The sequence below is a fragment of the Delphinapterus leucas genome, chromosome 21 (genome assembly GCF_059928025.1).
Source record: "Delphinapterus leucas isolate spDelLeu-1000000601 "Yukka" chromosome 21, BTC_Dleu_Yukka2, whole genome shotgun sequence".
In the NCBI taxonomy this organism is placed as follows: domain Eukaryota; kingdom Metazoa; phylum Chordata; class Mammalia; order Artiodactyla; family Monodontidae; genus Delphinapterus; species Delphinapterus leucas.
This window is the reverse complement of record NC_143149.1, coordinates 16,123,677-16,136,377: the sequence shown is the minus strand read 5'-3', so window position 1 is coordinate 16,136,377 and position 12,701 is coordinate 16,123,677. Positions and strand designations below refer to the sequence as shown.

At 38.3% G+C, this 12,701-nt stretch overlaps 1 protein-coding gene across 5 annotated transcripts in view; it reads left to right on the top strand.

Annotated features, from left to right (window-relative positions):
- The window catches only part of L1TD1 (LINE1 type transposase domain containing 1), a 1,087,927-nt gene that overhangs the window by 717,673 nt on the left and 357,553 nt on the right, over positions 1 to 12,701 (top strand). The window lies entirely within an intron of this gene.

Here is a 12,701-nt window from a genome sequence, read left to right as displayed (position 1 = left end):
AGTGCTGCCCTCCATGTGCTAGCATGTAATTTCCCAGCAAGTATAGCAGGATTCTTAATATCCTGCTATTAAGAATCCAGCCAAGGGCTTCCCTGGTGGCGCAGTGGTTGAGAGTCCGCCTGCCAATGCAGGGGACACGGGTTCGTGCCCCAGTCTGGGAAGATCCCACATGCCGTGGAGCGGCTGGGCCCGTGAGCCATGGCCGCTGAGCCTGCGCGTCCGGAGCCTGTGCTCCGCAGCGGGAGAGGCCACAACAGTGAGAGACCCGCGTACCGCAAAAAAAAAAAAAAAAAAAAAAAAAAAAAGAATCCAGCCAAAAGTATCATCCTGTTTTCTACCTCAGTGTCTTCATTGTTAAGCTGCTGTGCTATCACTGTAATGAGGACAACTGGCCTAATTCAGTGAGAGGCCTCTACTATTTCCTCTCAGTCGGTTTTTGTGAGATAAATTATCCACTAATGTGGAAATCCCAGCTGTGATGTTTTCCACTATCATCTCCATGTAATATGGCTTATGAGGGAAGCAACCATGCTTGCCTTTTTCTTTAAAATCCCACCGTGACACCCACTAGGATGTTCTGCACAAAGAACGCACTTCAAAACCCAGCTACCTATTCACCTTATGGAGTATACACAGTAAGTATTGAGTCAGCCACTATCCACATTCTCTAGTTTTGTTGTTCAAATCTTTTTTTAAATTATTTTAGTTTATCAAGGTATAAGTGCATAACTATATTAGTATAAATTTTCCATTTTCAATGTGTTCTGTAACCTCTACTGACATTCATTCAGAATGTATTTATGAAGGCCCAAAGTATTTACATGATACTGTTAATTTTTAGGCGTATTGGCTTATTTTTGATATACTGTGGTCTACTCAGCTGTTAGTCAAAACTGAATGCTGAACCCAGGGATCTTACAGCCTAGTACAGGGATAACTCATGTACAAAATTTACAGTAACTTAAGACTTTAGACTTCTGAGGGTTTACTCTGTAAATAAGGGGAAAATACATTTTCATTATTGCCTTTCTATATTCAGAAGTTGGTAGGAGAGTCTAAAAATTTGATAATCATTAACAGGAAAGTGTTATTTTCCATTTTTTATTTTCTTCCAGTGTATTCACTGCAAAGGTGTTAGATTCAGGGGTAGATAGCTATTTATGTAATGGAGGACCTAATGAGTTTTCTCCTATTCAGATGCTGTGATGGAACCTATTTGGGGTGAGTAATAGAAAGCCAATTACTTGACATGAAAAAGTTAAAAAAGGAGAACAAAAAAGCATGGAGGTTGAGGATTGACACATAGAAAGAGAGAAGGCTCTTGACTTCTTAGGATGACAATATTCCAATTTCAGTTGTTGGTAGTCAACATTCTAAAATCCCTCTTATTAAATCAAAATTTCAGAAAAATCTCTTCTGAGTAATCCATCCTTATGATAGTGTTGGTGTAGTAGGACATAGTACAGAAAAAGGGCATAACAGTCATTAGAAATTGGTCAGAGTGTAATCAATAATTTAGTGAACAGAAAACTATAATAGAAGGAAATAATTTACCAGGAAAAAATACAATTTATACCAAGCCCCCAGCCCAGAGTTAGTGGAAGAAAAGATAGATTTCTCACTAATTATAGAACAAGGGTCTCTCAAGACATCCTCCCTGATTGTGAAAGTAAAGGACAACCAAGAAGTGTTAAGGGAAATGTGAAACATGAAAACAAATATCTGGATTATAGTATTAAATGACCTCAAAGAGATTCAGGCAGAGCTCAAAGCATATTCAGGTGAGGAGAGAACAGTCTGCAGTAAGCCCTTAATAGAATGTGATTAACTATGGCTGCTGCTGCCCAGGACATTCCCTGGAAATCTTCCTTTTCAGGAGTATTATCTTCTGCCCTGTTTTTCAGGCATCATTTTACCAGTTACAAAACTTAATTCTCCTCTGATTTTGTTGCAGATCATTATAATTTAACCAATCTCCAATCTATGCAAAATCTGTTCCTCCTTGTAGACAAATGGATACCAAATTATTTTATCACTAATGAACAAATCTAAATATCAAAATTCTAAAATATCATATAATTTAAATAATATAGGCAACAAATTGTGGGCACAGTTTGTTACATATACTACTAGGTTCTCCATTCTAGATTTTTACCTAGTCTGTATACTTACATAAATCATGGTTGCTGCAAAGGACTGAAACCACTGATTGAAACATTTAGCAAAGTGGAATATATATGGCCAAATATCATTAATATAAATATATAAAAAATTAAAACATCATATGGGTTCTTTAGAGAAAGAGGGCTCTGTAAAGCCATAGTAGCATCAAATATTATTCTCTTACCATCTACATAGGTCCTTATAAATACTTTTCCATATGATAAAGAACCTTAAGGAAAACACAGTCTCTGTTAAGTGTGTGTATAGTTCAGAAGTTATTTTATAATTTCATAAAAATATTTTGATAAAATGTGATAAAATTTTATAAAATAAAATTTTCATAAAATGACCATTGCCAGTCATGATGTCATGCCTGCATTACCTCAGTAGTCTATACCGCAACCTCTGAGGTAGATACTGTCACATCTAAATTTTACACAAGAAGGAACCAAAGCACAGAGGGGCTAAGTACCTCACCCAAGTCATCATCTAGCACATAGTGGGCTTGTACGTGACCACAGGGGTCTAACTCCCAAGTTAATACTTTTTTCCTCCATCGTTGGTAGCCACACACTTACGCAATATTACAGATCTATTTTCAGAAGCAATGCTGTGTGTCAGTTCAGTTCAGCAGACACTTCATGAGTGCCTGGCACTGTTCTCTGGACTGTGATACAAAGATGGGTAGCATTAGCCCTTGCCACAGTCAGGCCCTCTCTGTACTCTTTTTCTAACCAGCACTTCTTATGAAAACAATCAACTGTATTCCTGCTACAGGGTGAGCTATCAGAAGTCTCAGTGGCTGTCCTGTAAGATGGCATGTGACTGACCTAAAGATGCAGTTGTTCAAGAACGTGCCCACTTTTTTTTATATCATAATTCATTGCAGCATTAGTAAATCATGGCTCTTAAAAGTGGATAGCATTTTGCCCCACTCCTGAAATCTACTCCTTTACTAAAGTCGTTCCTGGGAAGATGGAGTGATTGATCTGACTGAAAAATTTGGGAAAATGCTGCATGCTTTGTTCAGCCCTTCCATCTACTGGGGAATGAATTGCTGTCAGGGCTGGGCTCCTCTGCTTCCCCAGAAGCTGTGCTCCTGGGGATGTGGAGGGCCGCAGAGGCTGGATGGGAAGTCTGTCTAGTTCCGAGATTCCATATTAATAGCTCAGTTCAGCCAACAGGCTTCAGCCATGTCCTCCTGCATGATTTCTCTCAGTCTGTGGGGTAGAAAAGGGAGCATTTTTGTTGGGAAACCCAGAGCCATTTATTAGATATAATTCTATTCTCCCACAAGGGACAGACAACTGATGAGTGCATGTACAAGCCATTATTACCCAGGAAAACTTAAAATTCGCTGAGAGTTGTCACCCTTCACACACACACACACACATGCATATATGTAAACATACGTACATTTACATGTGTGCATATACACAATATATATAAATGTACATATATATACACATATGTGTATGTACAGATAGATACATAATCCTAAAGAACAGTAGCCAAACTCTTATTTGCTTCTTTCCTTTCTAATAACTGCAGTGTCTTAAAATTTGCACTTCCTTGCCCAGAATTACCTGCTGTACTCTAATCACATGGTATCTGAGATCATTTGGAAATTGAGATTAAATCATTGGGAACATCAGTTACAGGAAATAGATTTCTTAGATTAAAGTAATGCTTCCATTTTTGTCCCATACATTTGACATTTTGACTCTCATAGTATAGCTTTCGCCAAGAGATAGACCTATCTCTAGCAATCAGCTTCTAGCCCTAGTGCATTCATTTAAATTTTAGTGTCAGTATTATAACTATGTTATAAAGTTTATAACCCATAGCTTTTTAGTGTAGTCATAGAGAACAAGGAATTGTATCATAATTGCACAAAGGGGACATTAAGTTGCTGACTAGAGTGAAAACACTTATGAATGAGTCCACATTAAACTCCGTGCCTCAGGTTAAGGATCCTGTGCTGCAAGGTCAGGGATGTGGCACTTTATCCTGCTTGCCTAAGGCTCATGCAGCTCAGCTTTTAGGAGGCACTTAGGAAATTCATGTTTCTCTTCATAGCATCCATGTGGCTACATTGCAAATACACTGAATTCTGACCCCTTTTACAATGCTGAAAAGGTAAAGGAACAACAGTCATTTCACCACTGATTTACATGGGAGTTATTACCTGCAACATCTGTATTCCCAACACAAGTTGATTTAATTTGCTCAAATTTCCTGGTAATCATATACTTCGACCTAGAAAGGACATTCTTTCCTTTCTTACTTTCTTGAAAAAAAGAACAACCACCCAGTTCCTCCATTTGGATTTAATGCATTTTCACCAATGGCAGCCTTTGAGAGTAGCTTAAGAGTTGGAAGGGTTAAGGAAACTTTACTTGGCATCATTCTGGGAAAATAGAATCCTAGCATTTTGGCCTTTCGAGTTTGCTTACTAGACAGTGAAATGCAAAAACTGAAGGAAGATAAACTCTCTATTTGCAGTGAGGCTATGTGAAAATGGAAGGCGTTTAATCACCGAAAAGACGAACTATGTCATCTCCTTTTTTCCTCTGGAAATACAGGGTTGTTCCCTCTGGTGTAATCTTTTTCTTTTTCTCTGTCCAGTCCAGACTTAAATGATACCAGATGTTGGCCATCCAGCAATATTTTGCTCATTTCTCAGTTGGAAAATTGGTTTTCTTCTTTTCCTCATTTCTTTCAAAAACAAAAGGTAAAAGAAAATCTAACAAATTATTATTGACTGCAGCAAACCATGAGTTAATGTCAATTATGTTCTGCACCAATTATTAAAGAAACATTTATCAGGTGGACACTCTGAACAGAACACTACACCAGACTCAAATTGACCCCAACCTAGTAATATAAAAGTCTCAAGGATTTCTAGAATTAACAACTTTATATAAACAAAAAGCATTTATATAAAGTTGACCTATAGCAATGGCTGTATCAGTCTGTTTGAGCTGCCATAACAAAGCACCATAGACTAGGTGGCTTAAACAATGGAAATGTATATCTTCACAGTTCTAGAGGCTGGAAGTCTGAGATCAAGGTGTTGGCAGGTTAAGTTTCTCCTAAGACTTCTCTCCATAGCTCTCAGATGACTGCCTTTTATTATGTCTTTACATGATCTTTTTTCTGTGCACACACATTCCTGGCGTTTCTTTTGTGTCTAAATTTCCTCTTCTTATAAGGACACCAGCCAGATTGTATTAGGGCTCATGTAAATGGCCTCATTTTAACTTAATCATCTCTTTAGAGGCTCTTTCTCTAAATTACAGTCACATTCATAGGTACTGAGATTTAGAGCTTCAACCTGGGACTTTGTAGAGGGGTGGACATATTGCAGCCCATAACGATGGCCTGGATGAATCTGGCCATGGATGAATCTGGACAGGAAATGAGGCATTGGGTTGGATGCCAGCATGGATAGGTGACAAGTACAGAGAGACAGCAGCTTCTCACTGACCAGCCTGTCTCTTATAAGCCTCATGAACTAGAAGCAACCCTGAGAATGCAGGCAGGGTGAGATCTTAAATTGAATGAAGAAACACTGAAATGGTTAAGATTGCCCTGAGTTAACTAAGACTGGTTTCTACCATCTGAAAAACATAGCCATTAAGTGCAGTTATAGGAAAATTTAAAAAGTAGCTTTCCTCTGGCCTGTATCTGTGACTCGGGATTATACCTGCTGCATCCATACTTTCTACATTGTGTAGCTATACCATGAGACTGGGCTGCAAATAGCTAAAAGAAATTCAGGCTCATTGAAGAAAAGCAATGTATTGAAAAGTTTCAGGGAACTTGCAGAATTAATGGAAGGCTGTCCAGAGCAGGTAAAGGAATGACAAGCACCAAGAATCTCCAGGAAACAAGAAGCAGGAAGCAGAAGCAAAACAGCTGAATAGACCTAGACAGGATGCTGGGACACTATACTGGTGACTGCGACCACTGGGGTGAATGACTTGTGGCCATTCTACTAGTCCTTGCATCACTAGCTCCAGTAAGAAGTGTATGCCTATTTCCTGTGAGGTACTAGAATAAGGAGAGAAAGGTCTGGCCCCTGGGCTTTGTATCAGAAGACAGTCTCTTGGAATTTCCCTCAATTCTAGACTGTACACAATAGGCAAGATCAGTGTTCAGCTGAAGATAGGGATGACGAAGAGCAGATGCTGGAAAACCAAACTATGACATCACCCAACTTCCTAGCACAGAAAGAGCACCCAGTACAGCAGCTGTTGCTGTTTCTCTAATAATGATTATTGCATGTGATCAATTCCAAAAGTTCTCTAGGGAAAAGGAGAAGGGAAGGTTGATGTAGCCTAGAATAGTTGGATAGAGTTTAATAGAAGATGTTCCAGGTGAGCAGATCTTGAATGCATAGCATATGAATAACTAGATTGGGCATTGGACATAGTCCAGGGAGGAGTAGTGTGAGCCCAGGTACGTAGATGGAAGGGAACTTGATGGATGCTGAGTGTGAAGATGGTTGCCTGAACTGACTGGGGGCTCCTTCTGGCAAGTTGTGACAGACCAGTTTGGATACTTCCAGGGGGGAGATGTATATAGAAGCTCTTATGTTTCCACAAGGAGGGGTTTGATTTATTGGTTCAAAGGAAGCCATGGTAGGTTCTTGAGCAGCAGTTTCCCAGGGGTACAACATCTCCTTTGTTTGAAGTTTAAGGACAGAACAGCAGAAGTTGTTCAGGGGCCTAGGAAGCTCAGTTGTCATCAATTTTCCTTTTAGCTACTGTTAAGTGGTTCCCTGATCCCTAATATTTCTTTTTCTTTGGAAATTTTGTTAGTGCGCTTCTTTCTTCGTATTTTTTCTTTCAGTTTCAACAACAACAAAAAACTATCATATCTGCTACTTATTTCTGTTTATAAAACAATTTGAAAAAATTTTGTCTCATCATAATAACATGGAAAATAAACTTTTTTGAAATTTTTTCCTGTTGCGAACCAGTTTTTATTTAGAGCTGGGAAATGTTTTTGTTACCAAACAGAAACAATAAAAGCATGAACAAGGTAGCTGGGACAATTTTTGGTATTCTGAGGTTTGCACAAAACATTGATTTGTGAAATCCATGTTAGATGTAAGTGTATTTCAGTTCAAATTTTGTATTTTAGCTTTACAATAAGCATTTATTTCCCCACATGCCTTACTTTATGGAATACGTTTTAGAGTTTATTTTTCTCTACAGTCTTTGATACATTTGATTGAGTTCGTTCTATGCAGAGGTCAACACAGATCTATGATTTTTAAAAAGAGATTTGGATTTAAAACAACAACAAACAACTCTTCAATTACTGCCATAACTCCTGCCCTCTGCTTCTCATTTTCCCCACCTTTGATCTTACACGAATCCTTAGTAAAGTACTGAGCTGAGATGCTGGGCAGGCAGTGAAGGGCACAACGGGAATTACTAGAACAAAATGCCATGGAAAGGGTTGCGCATGAATTATGCCTCCAGTGAAGAAAACATTGCTGTATCCATTCCCCTTTGCAATGCCCCGTGGTTGCTTCTACCATCAGGAGGTGGGGTCTGTTTCTCCAACTCCTTGATTCTGGGCTGGCTGGCCTCTTGATTGATTTCGATCAGTAGAATGTGGTGGAAGGGCCGTGTGGAAGAGACTGAGGTGCCCCAAACGACAGGCACCACAGATCCTGGAACTCTCCAGCCCCTTCGAGTCACCCAATCACTGCAGCTAAATGAGTGAGCCCCAGTTAGACCAGCAGAAGAACTGTCCAAATTGCCAGTACACAGAATTATAGGGAATTCTAAATCATTGCTGTTTATATATATATATATATATATATATATGTATATATTTTAATAAATTTATTTATTTTATTTTTGGCCGTGTTGTGTCTTCGTTGCTGTGCGCGGGCTTTCTCTGGTTGCGTCAGGTGGGGTTACTCTTTGTTACGGTGCGTGGGCTTCTCATTGCAGTGGCTTCTCTTGTTGTGGAACACGGGCTCTAGGCACGCAGGCTTCAGTAGTTGTGGCATGTGGGCTCAGTAGTTGTGGCTTGCAGGCTCTAGAGCATAGGCTCAGTAGTTGTGGCACATGGACTTTGTTGCTCCGTGGCGTGTGGGATCTTCCCAGACCAGGGCTCGAACCTGTGTCCTCTGCATTGGCAGGCGGATTCTTAACCACTGCACCACCAGGGAAGCCCCAATCGTTGCTGTTTTATGCCACTATTTGGAAGGAATTTTGTAGCAGGAGCAATAAATAACAGATACACATGCTTTTTTTTTTTTTTTTTTTTTTGGCTTAATACTTAGTTCAGGCTCCTTATGTATATAATACCAAATATGAATCACTTTAATTATCTACTATGTGTCATAGTTAAGAGCTCATCAAATATAAAGCAGCTGTCTCTACAGGTGGAAGTGTTTGCTCACGTCATTGTACCTATACAGGGCGATCAAAATTCAGTGTCTTGTCCTCAGTTTTGTACATAGGGCCTACACGACTGATTCACACTAATCAATCTATCTGACAAAATAGTATTTTTTCAGAATTCCAATTTCTTAAAATAAGGTTTGTACTGCAAGGTGGTTAGAATTGTTCGTCTCTGTTGAGGATAAAATTCTGATCTCTGCATGGCAATCTAAATGAAAAACCAAAATAATCCAAGATGTAAAGAGGATCATTTGGGATGGTATTATAGTATTACATGGTCCTAGTGCCCCTTTTCGATGATAAACAAAGGAATCCAGTAGTTCATCCCAGCAAATAGGACCACTCCCACTCTGAATAGTGCTGAAAACAATAATAGCCCCTGTTTCCTGTATTCTACTTTTTAAGACTCCACATGAGCATGGTTTCTAGAGAAACCAGCATCGTATCACCTGACATCATTGCATTGTGATCTCATTTTCCTGGCTGTGAACTCTTAATGGAGACAAAAAAAAACAACTCAGTAGTAGCACGTTTACCACCATTTACATATTTATTTTATTTTACTTTATTTTATTTTATTATTCAATGGAAGATTCTTTAAATTCTGTAGAGCTTTACAATTTTCAGAAGTTTCACACACATAATTTTATATAATCCCATAATAACCTTTTTTTTAAATCCCCCTCTCCTATATTGCTCCTCTCCCTTCCCTCTCCCAATGGTAAGCACTAGTTTGTGCTCTGTATCTGTGAGTCTGCTTCTTTTTGTGCTTTATTCACTAGTTTTTTTTTGTTTTGTTTTTGCGGTATGCGGGCCTCTCACTGCCGTGGCCTCTCCCATTGTGGAGCACAGGCTCCAGACGCACAGGCTCAGTGGCCACGGCTCACGGGCCCAGCCACTCTGTAGCATGTGGGATCTTCCCGGACCGGGGCACGAACCCACTTCCCCTGCATTGGCAGGTGGACTCTCAACCACTGCGCCACCAGGGAAGCCCTGTTGTATTTTTTTAGATTCCACATATCAGTTGTATCGTACAATATTTATCTTTCTCTGTCTGACGTATTTCACTTAGTATAATGCCCTCCAAGTCCGTCCATGCTGCTGTGAATGGCAAAATTTCATTGTTTTTTATGGCTATGTGATATTCCATTGTGTGTATATATACCACAGCTTCTTTATCCATTCATCTGTTGATGGACACTTAGGTTGATTTTATAATTGTAAATAACACTACTATGAACATTGGGGTGCATGTATCTTTTCTAATCAGTTTTTTCTGGGTTTTTTTCGGGTATATACCCAGGAGTGGCATTGCTGGGTCATACGGTAGTTTTATTTTTAGTTTTTTTGACCACTCACGTATTTTTGCTAAAGATACTTTGTCAATCTTGTCCCCACATTTTGCAGCATGTCGCTTTATTTCTCGTATGTCCCAATTAAATTAACCACAAATCTCTGAGCCACTTTTACATCTTTGGCACATTTTTAAAGTTGATATAATCATTTACATTCTTCTGAATACTTGCAAACCAAGGCTGTATTTATTATATTAGGAGCTCCAGTCTCTCAAAAGCAATACTTTAAGACATTATTTTGATACAATAATGGTGCTAAAATGTCATATTTAAAGAGGTATGGCTTAAAAAGTTTCAGGTCCATACTGTTTATAGCTCTCTTGTGCAGTACATAATTACTGGATATCTTTACCCCAGTGGAGAAAAGATATTTAAGATACTGAATTAAGCATTTTTTTCCTCAAAATTAACGTCTGTGCTTATATTTGCACATTCTTAATTTTTTATACTTCTTCCTCTTCTGGTCATAGCGATAAAACCATCTAACCAACCCTCCTCTCATGCGCCATCAAAACAAAAATAAATAAATGGAGTAATCAGTCAAAATGAACAAGACACAAATGTAGCTTATCAAAATTTTTATCACTCGGTATATTAGTAAACATCCTCAGTAGCGTGCCACATTTCTTAAAAACCTCAATGCAGTTTATATAAACAATATAAAAAATAAAGGTTCCTAATTACTCTTTCACCTTTGTATTTTTAAAAGGAACGTATGTAACTTATCACAAAAATGAGAAACTTAAGGAACAAAGTAAAGTTTTATGCCCCTATATTTTCATCATTCTAGTAGTAATATTTAATTTTCTATTCTCTATATGTTATAAATAAGGGAAACGCCACAATTAAAAGGTTGAAAATATTATTTTCTATCATTTGAGGGGAATTTTCAGCCAAAATACCTGAGTGGCACTTGTGAGGACAGGTGGACCCTTAGCATCCCTAGTCATTTTCTTCATTTACTTGTTTGGGTCAGAATGAGCTCAAGTGTCTAAGAGCCTCCAAGCCTTCGAAGCTCTTTCTGCCTCAAACCCAATGATGACTTGTCAATAAGATGTGGTTTTTTGCCACCATCCCATCCCCAAGTGTCCTAACTACTTATTGAATGGGTAGATCATTTTCTGCTTAGCAATTCAGAATTGCCTCTGATTCAGCTGACACGCCTGGAATCAGTGTCCTTCAACCCAGAACAAGCATTCAAGTCATAGCAGCTGTCAGTCCAGGTCAAAGTTGTCTTGCTGGTGACCACTGTTATTAACACCATGAAGTTAGGGACAAAAGTTACAATGATGGCAGCTTTTAATTCTTTGTGTTAACAAAGAGACAAAGGGCAGCCAACCAGACACATTCAATAACTGTATTTTAAAAGTTGTAAAGAAAGCCACACTTGATAAGTTTACCAGTGTTTCTGATATGTTATTCAGGCACTTTGGTCCTTGTGTATCTTTGATTATTAACTCTTGATTGATTATGGCTTTTGAAAATCATCATTTATATTTAGACATTTCTACATTGGACATACAGTTGTTAGAATCTTTTATAACCTTTGTATTGAGAAATGGGTCTAATATCCAATATGGAAGGTGAAATAGGACACACCACGTTTTTCTTTCTCTTTGGTCTTTTTGTGAACAGGAATATCATGCTAACTCTATTTTTTGAGAGAAATAGGTATATAAAATAATATCTTTAAGACATTATCTGGCATTCAGTTATAATTGTCATGTATAATGTATGGTACAATTACTTTTTTAACATGTCTGCATATTTTAATGCACCAACTAGTCTATGAGTAAAATGGGGATAAAGACTTTTTGAATGTGTCATTATACCTCCAGTAATAAAACTAACATGAGTAACAAGAGCAATACATAAATAGCATCTGTTCATTGAGTTCTTTGTTCCAGGCACAATGCTAAATACTTCTTATATATATCTCCTTAACCCTCAAAACCATTCCATGAAGCAGCTATTATCCATATTTTACATATAATGGAACAGAGGTTCACATAAGTAACTTGCTCAAAGTCATGTTTTGCTAAAGGGAAGGTTCTGTTGTTTTTATTAGTGGTAGTAGCTGCGGCAGTGGCAGCAGTGAGCTGTTTACTTTCCCTTCCCTCCATTAGATCGTTTGCACCTTGAGGTCCTCTTGCTCACATTTTCATCCCACATGAAACTCTCACACATCATTAATATAATGCTGAGGGTTGAATGCCGAGGGTTAGTATGGGTCTGGCTTAAGCCCCGCTCCTAGAGGATCACATCTGTGTAAGTCAGGGGCTTCTACATGTGGCGAATCGTTAAGTGGGGGAAGATTATGAAGAGGTTTTCCTGTATATACTTTGTAATAATTTACAGTGTTTGCTCAAATGCATATCCTACATGGCAGAGCAGTTACACAGGTAATAAACCATGTATCTGAGAACACAGAATACATAACATCTAACCTTTCCCCGCACACTTGATTTCTCCTGATTTATTAATAACTTTCTTATGTTTAAGTGATTTTTCTTATTATGTATTGCTTTGTATCTCACTGTGGCGTGACCTTAGCCAAACAGTTGCTATATTAAAATTCTCTCATGATACTTCTTAATCCTACATTTGCTGGCGTATAAAATGTTTTGTTTTATAGCCGACAATATGGTTAAGCAATAGGGAAGAAAGATGAAAGCAGGAACATACAAAAAACCCATTAAGAAACTTATTAACAAGTAAAAATATACAGAAACTAGAACCAATTCATTCTCTT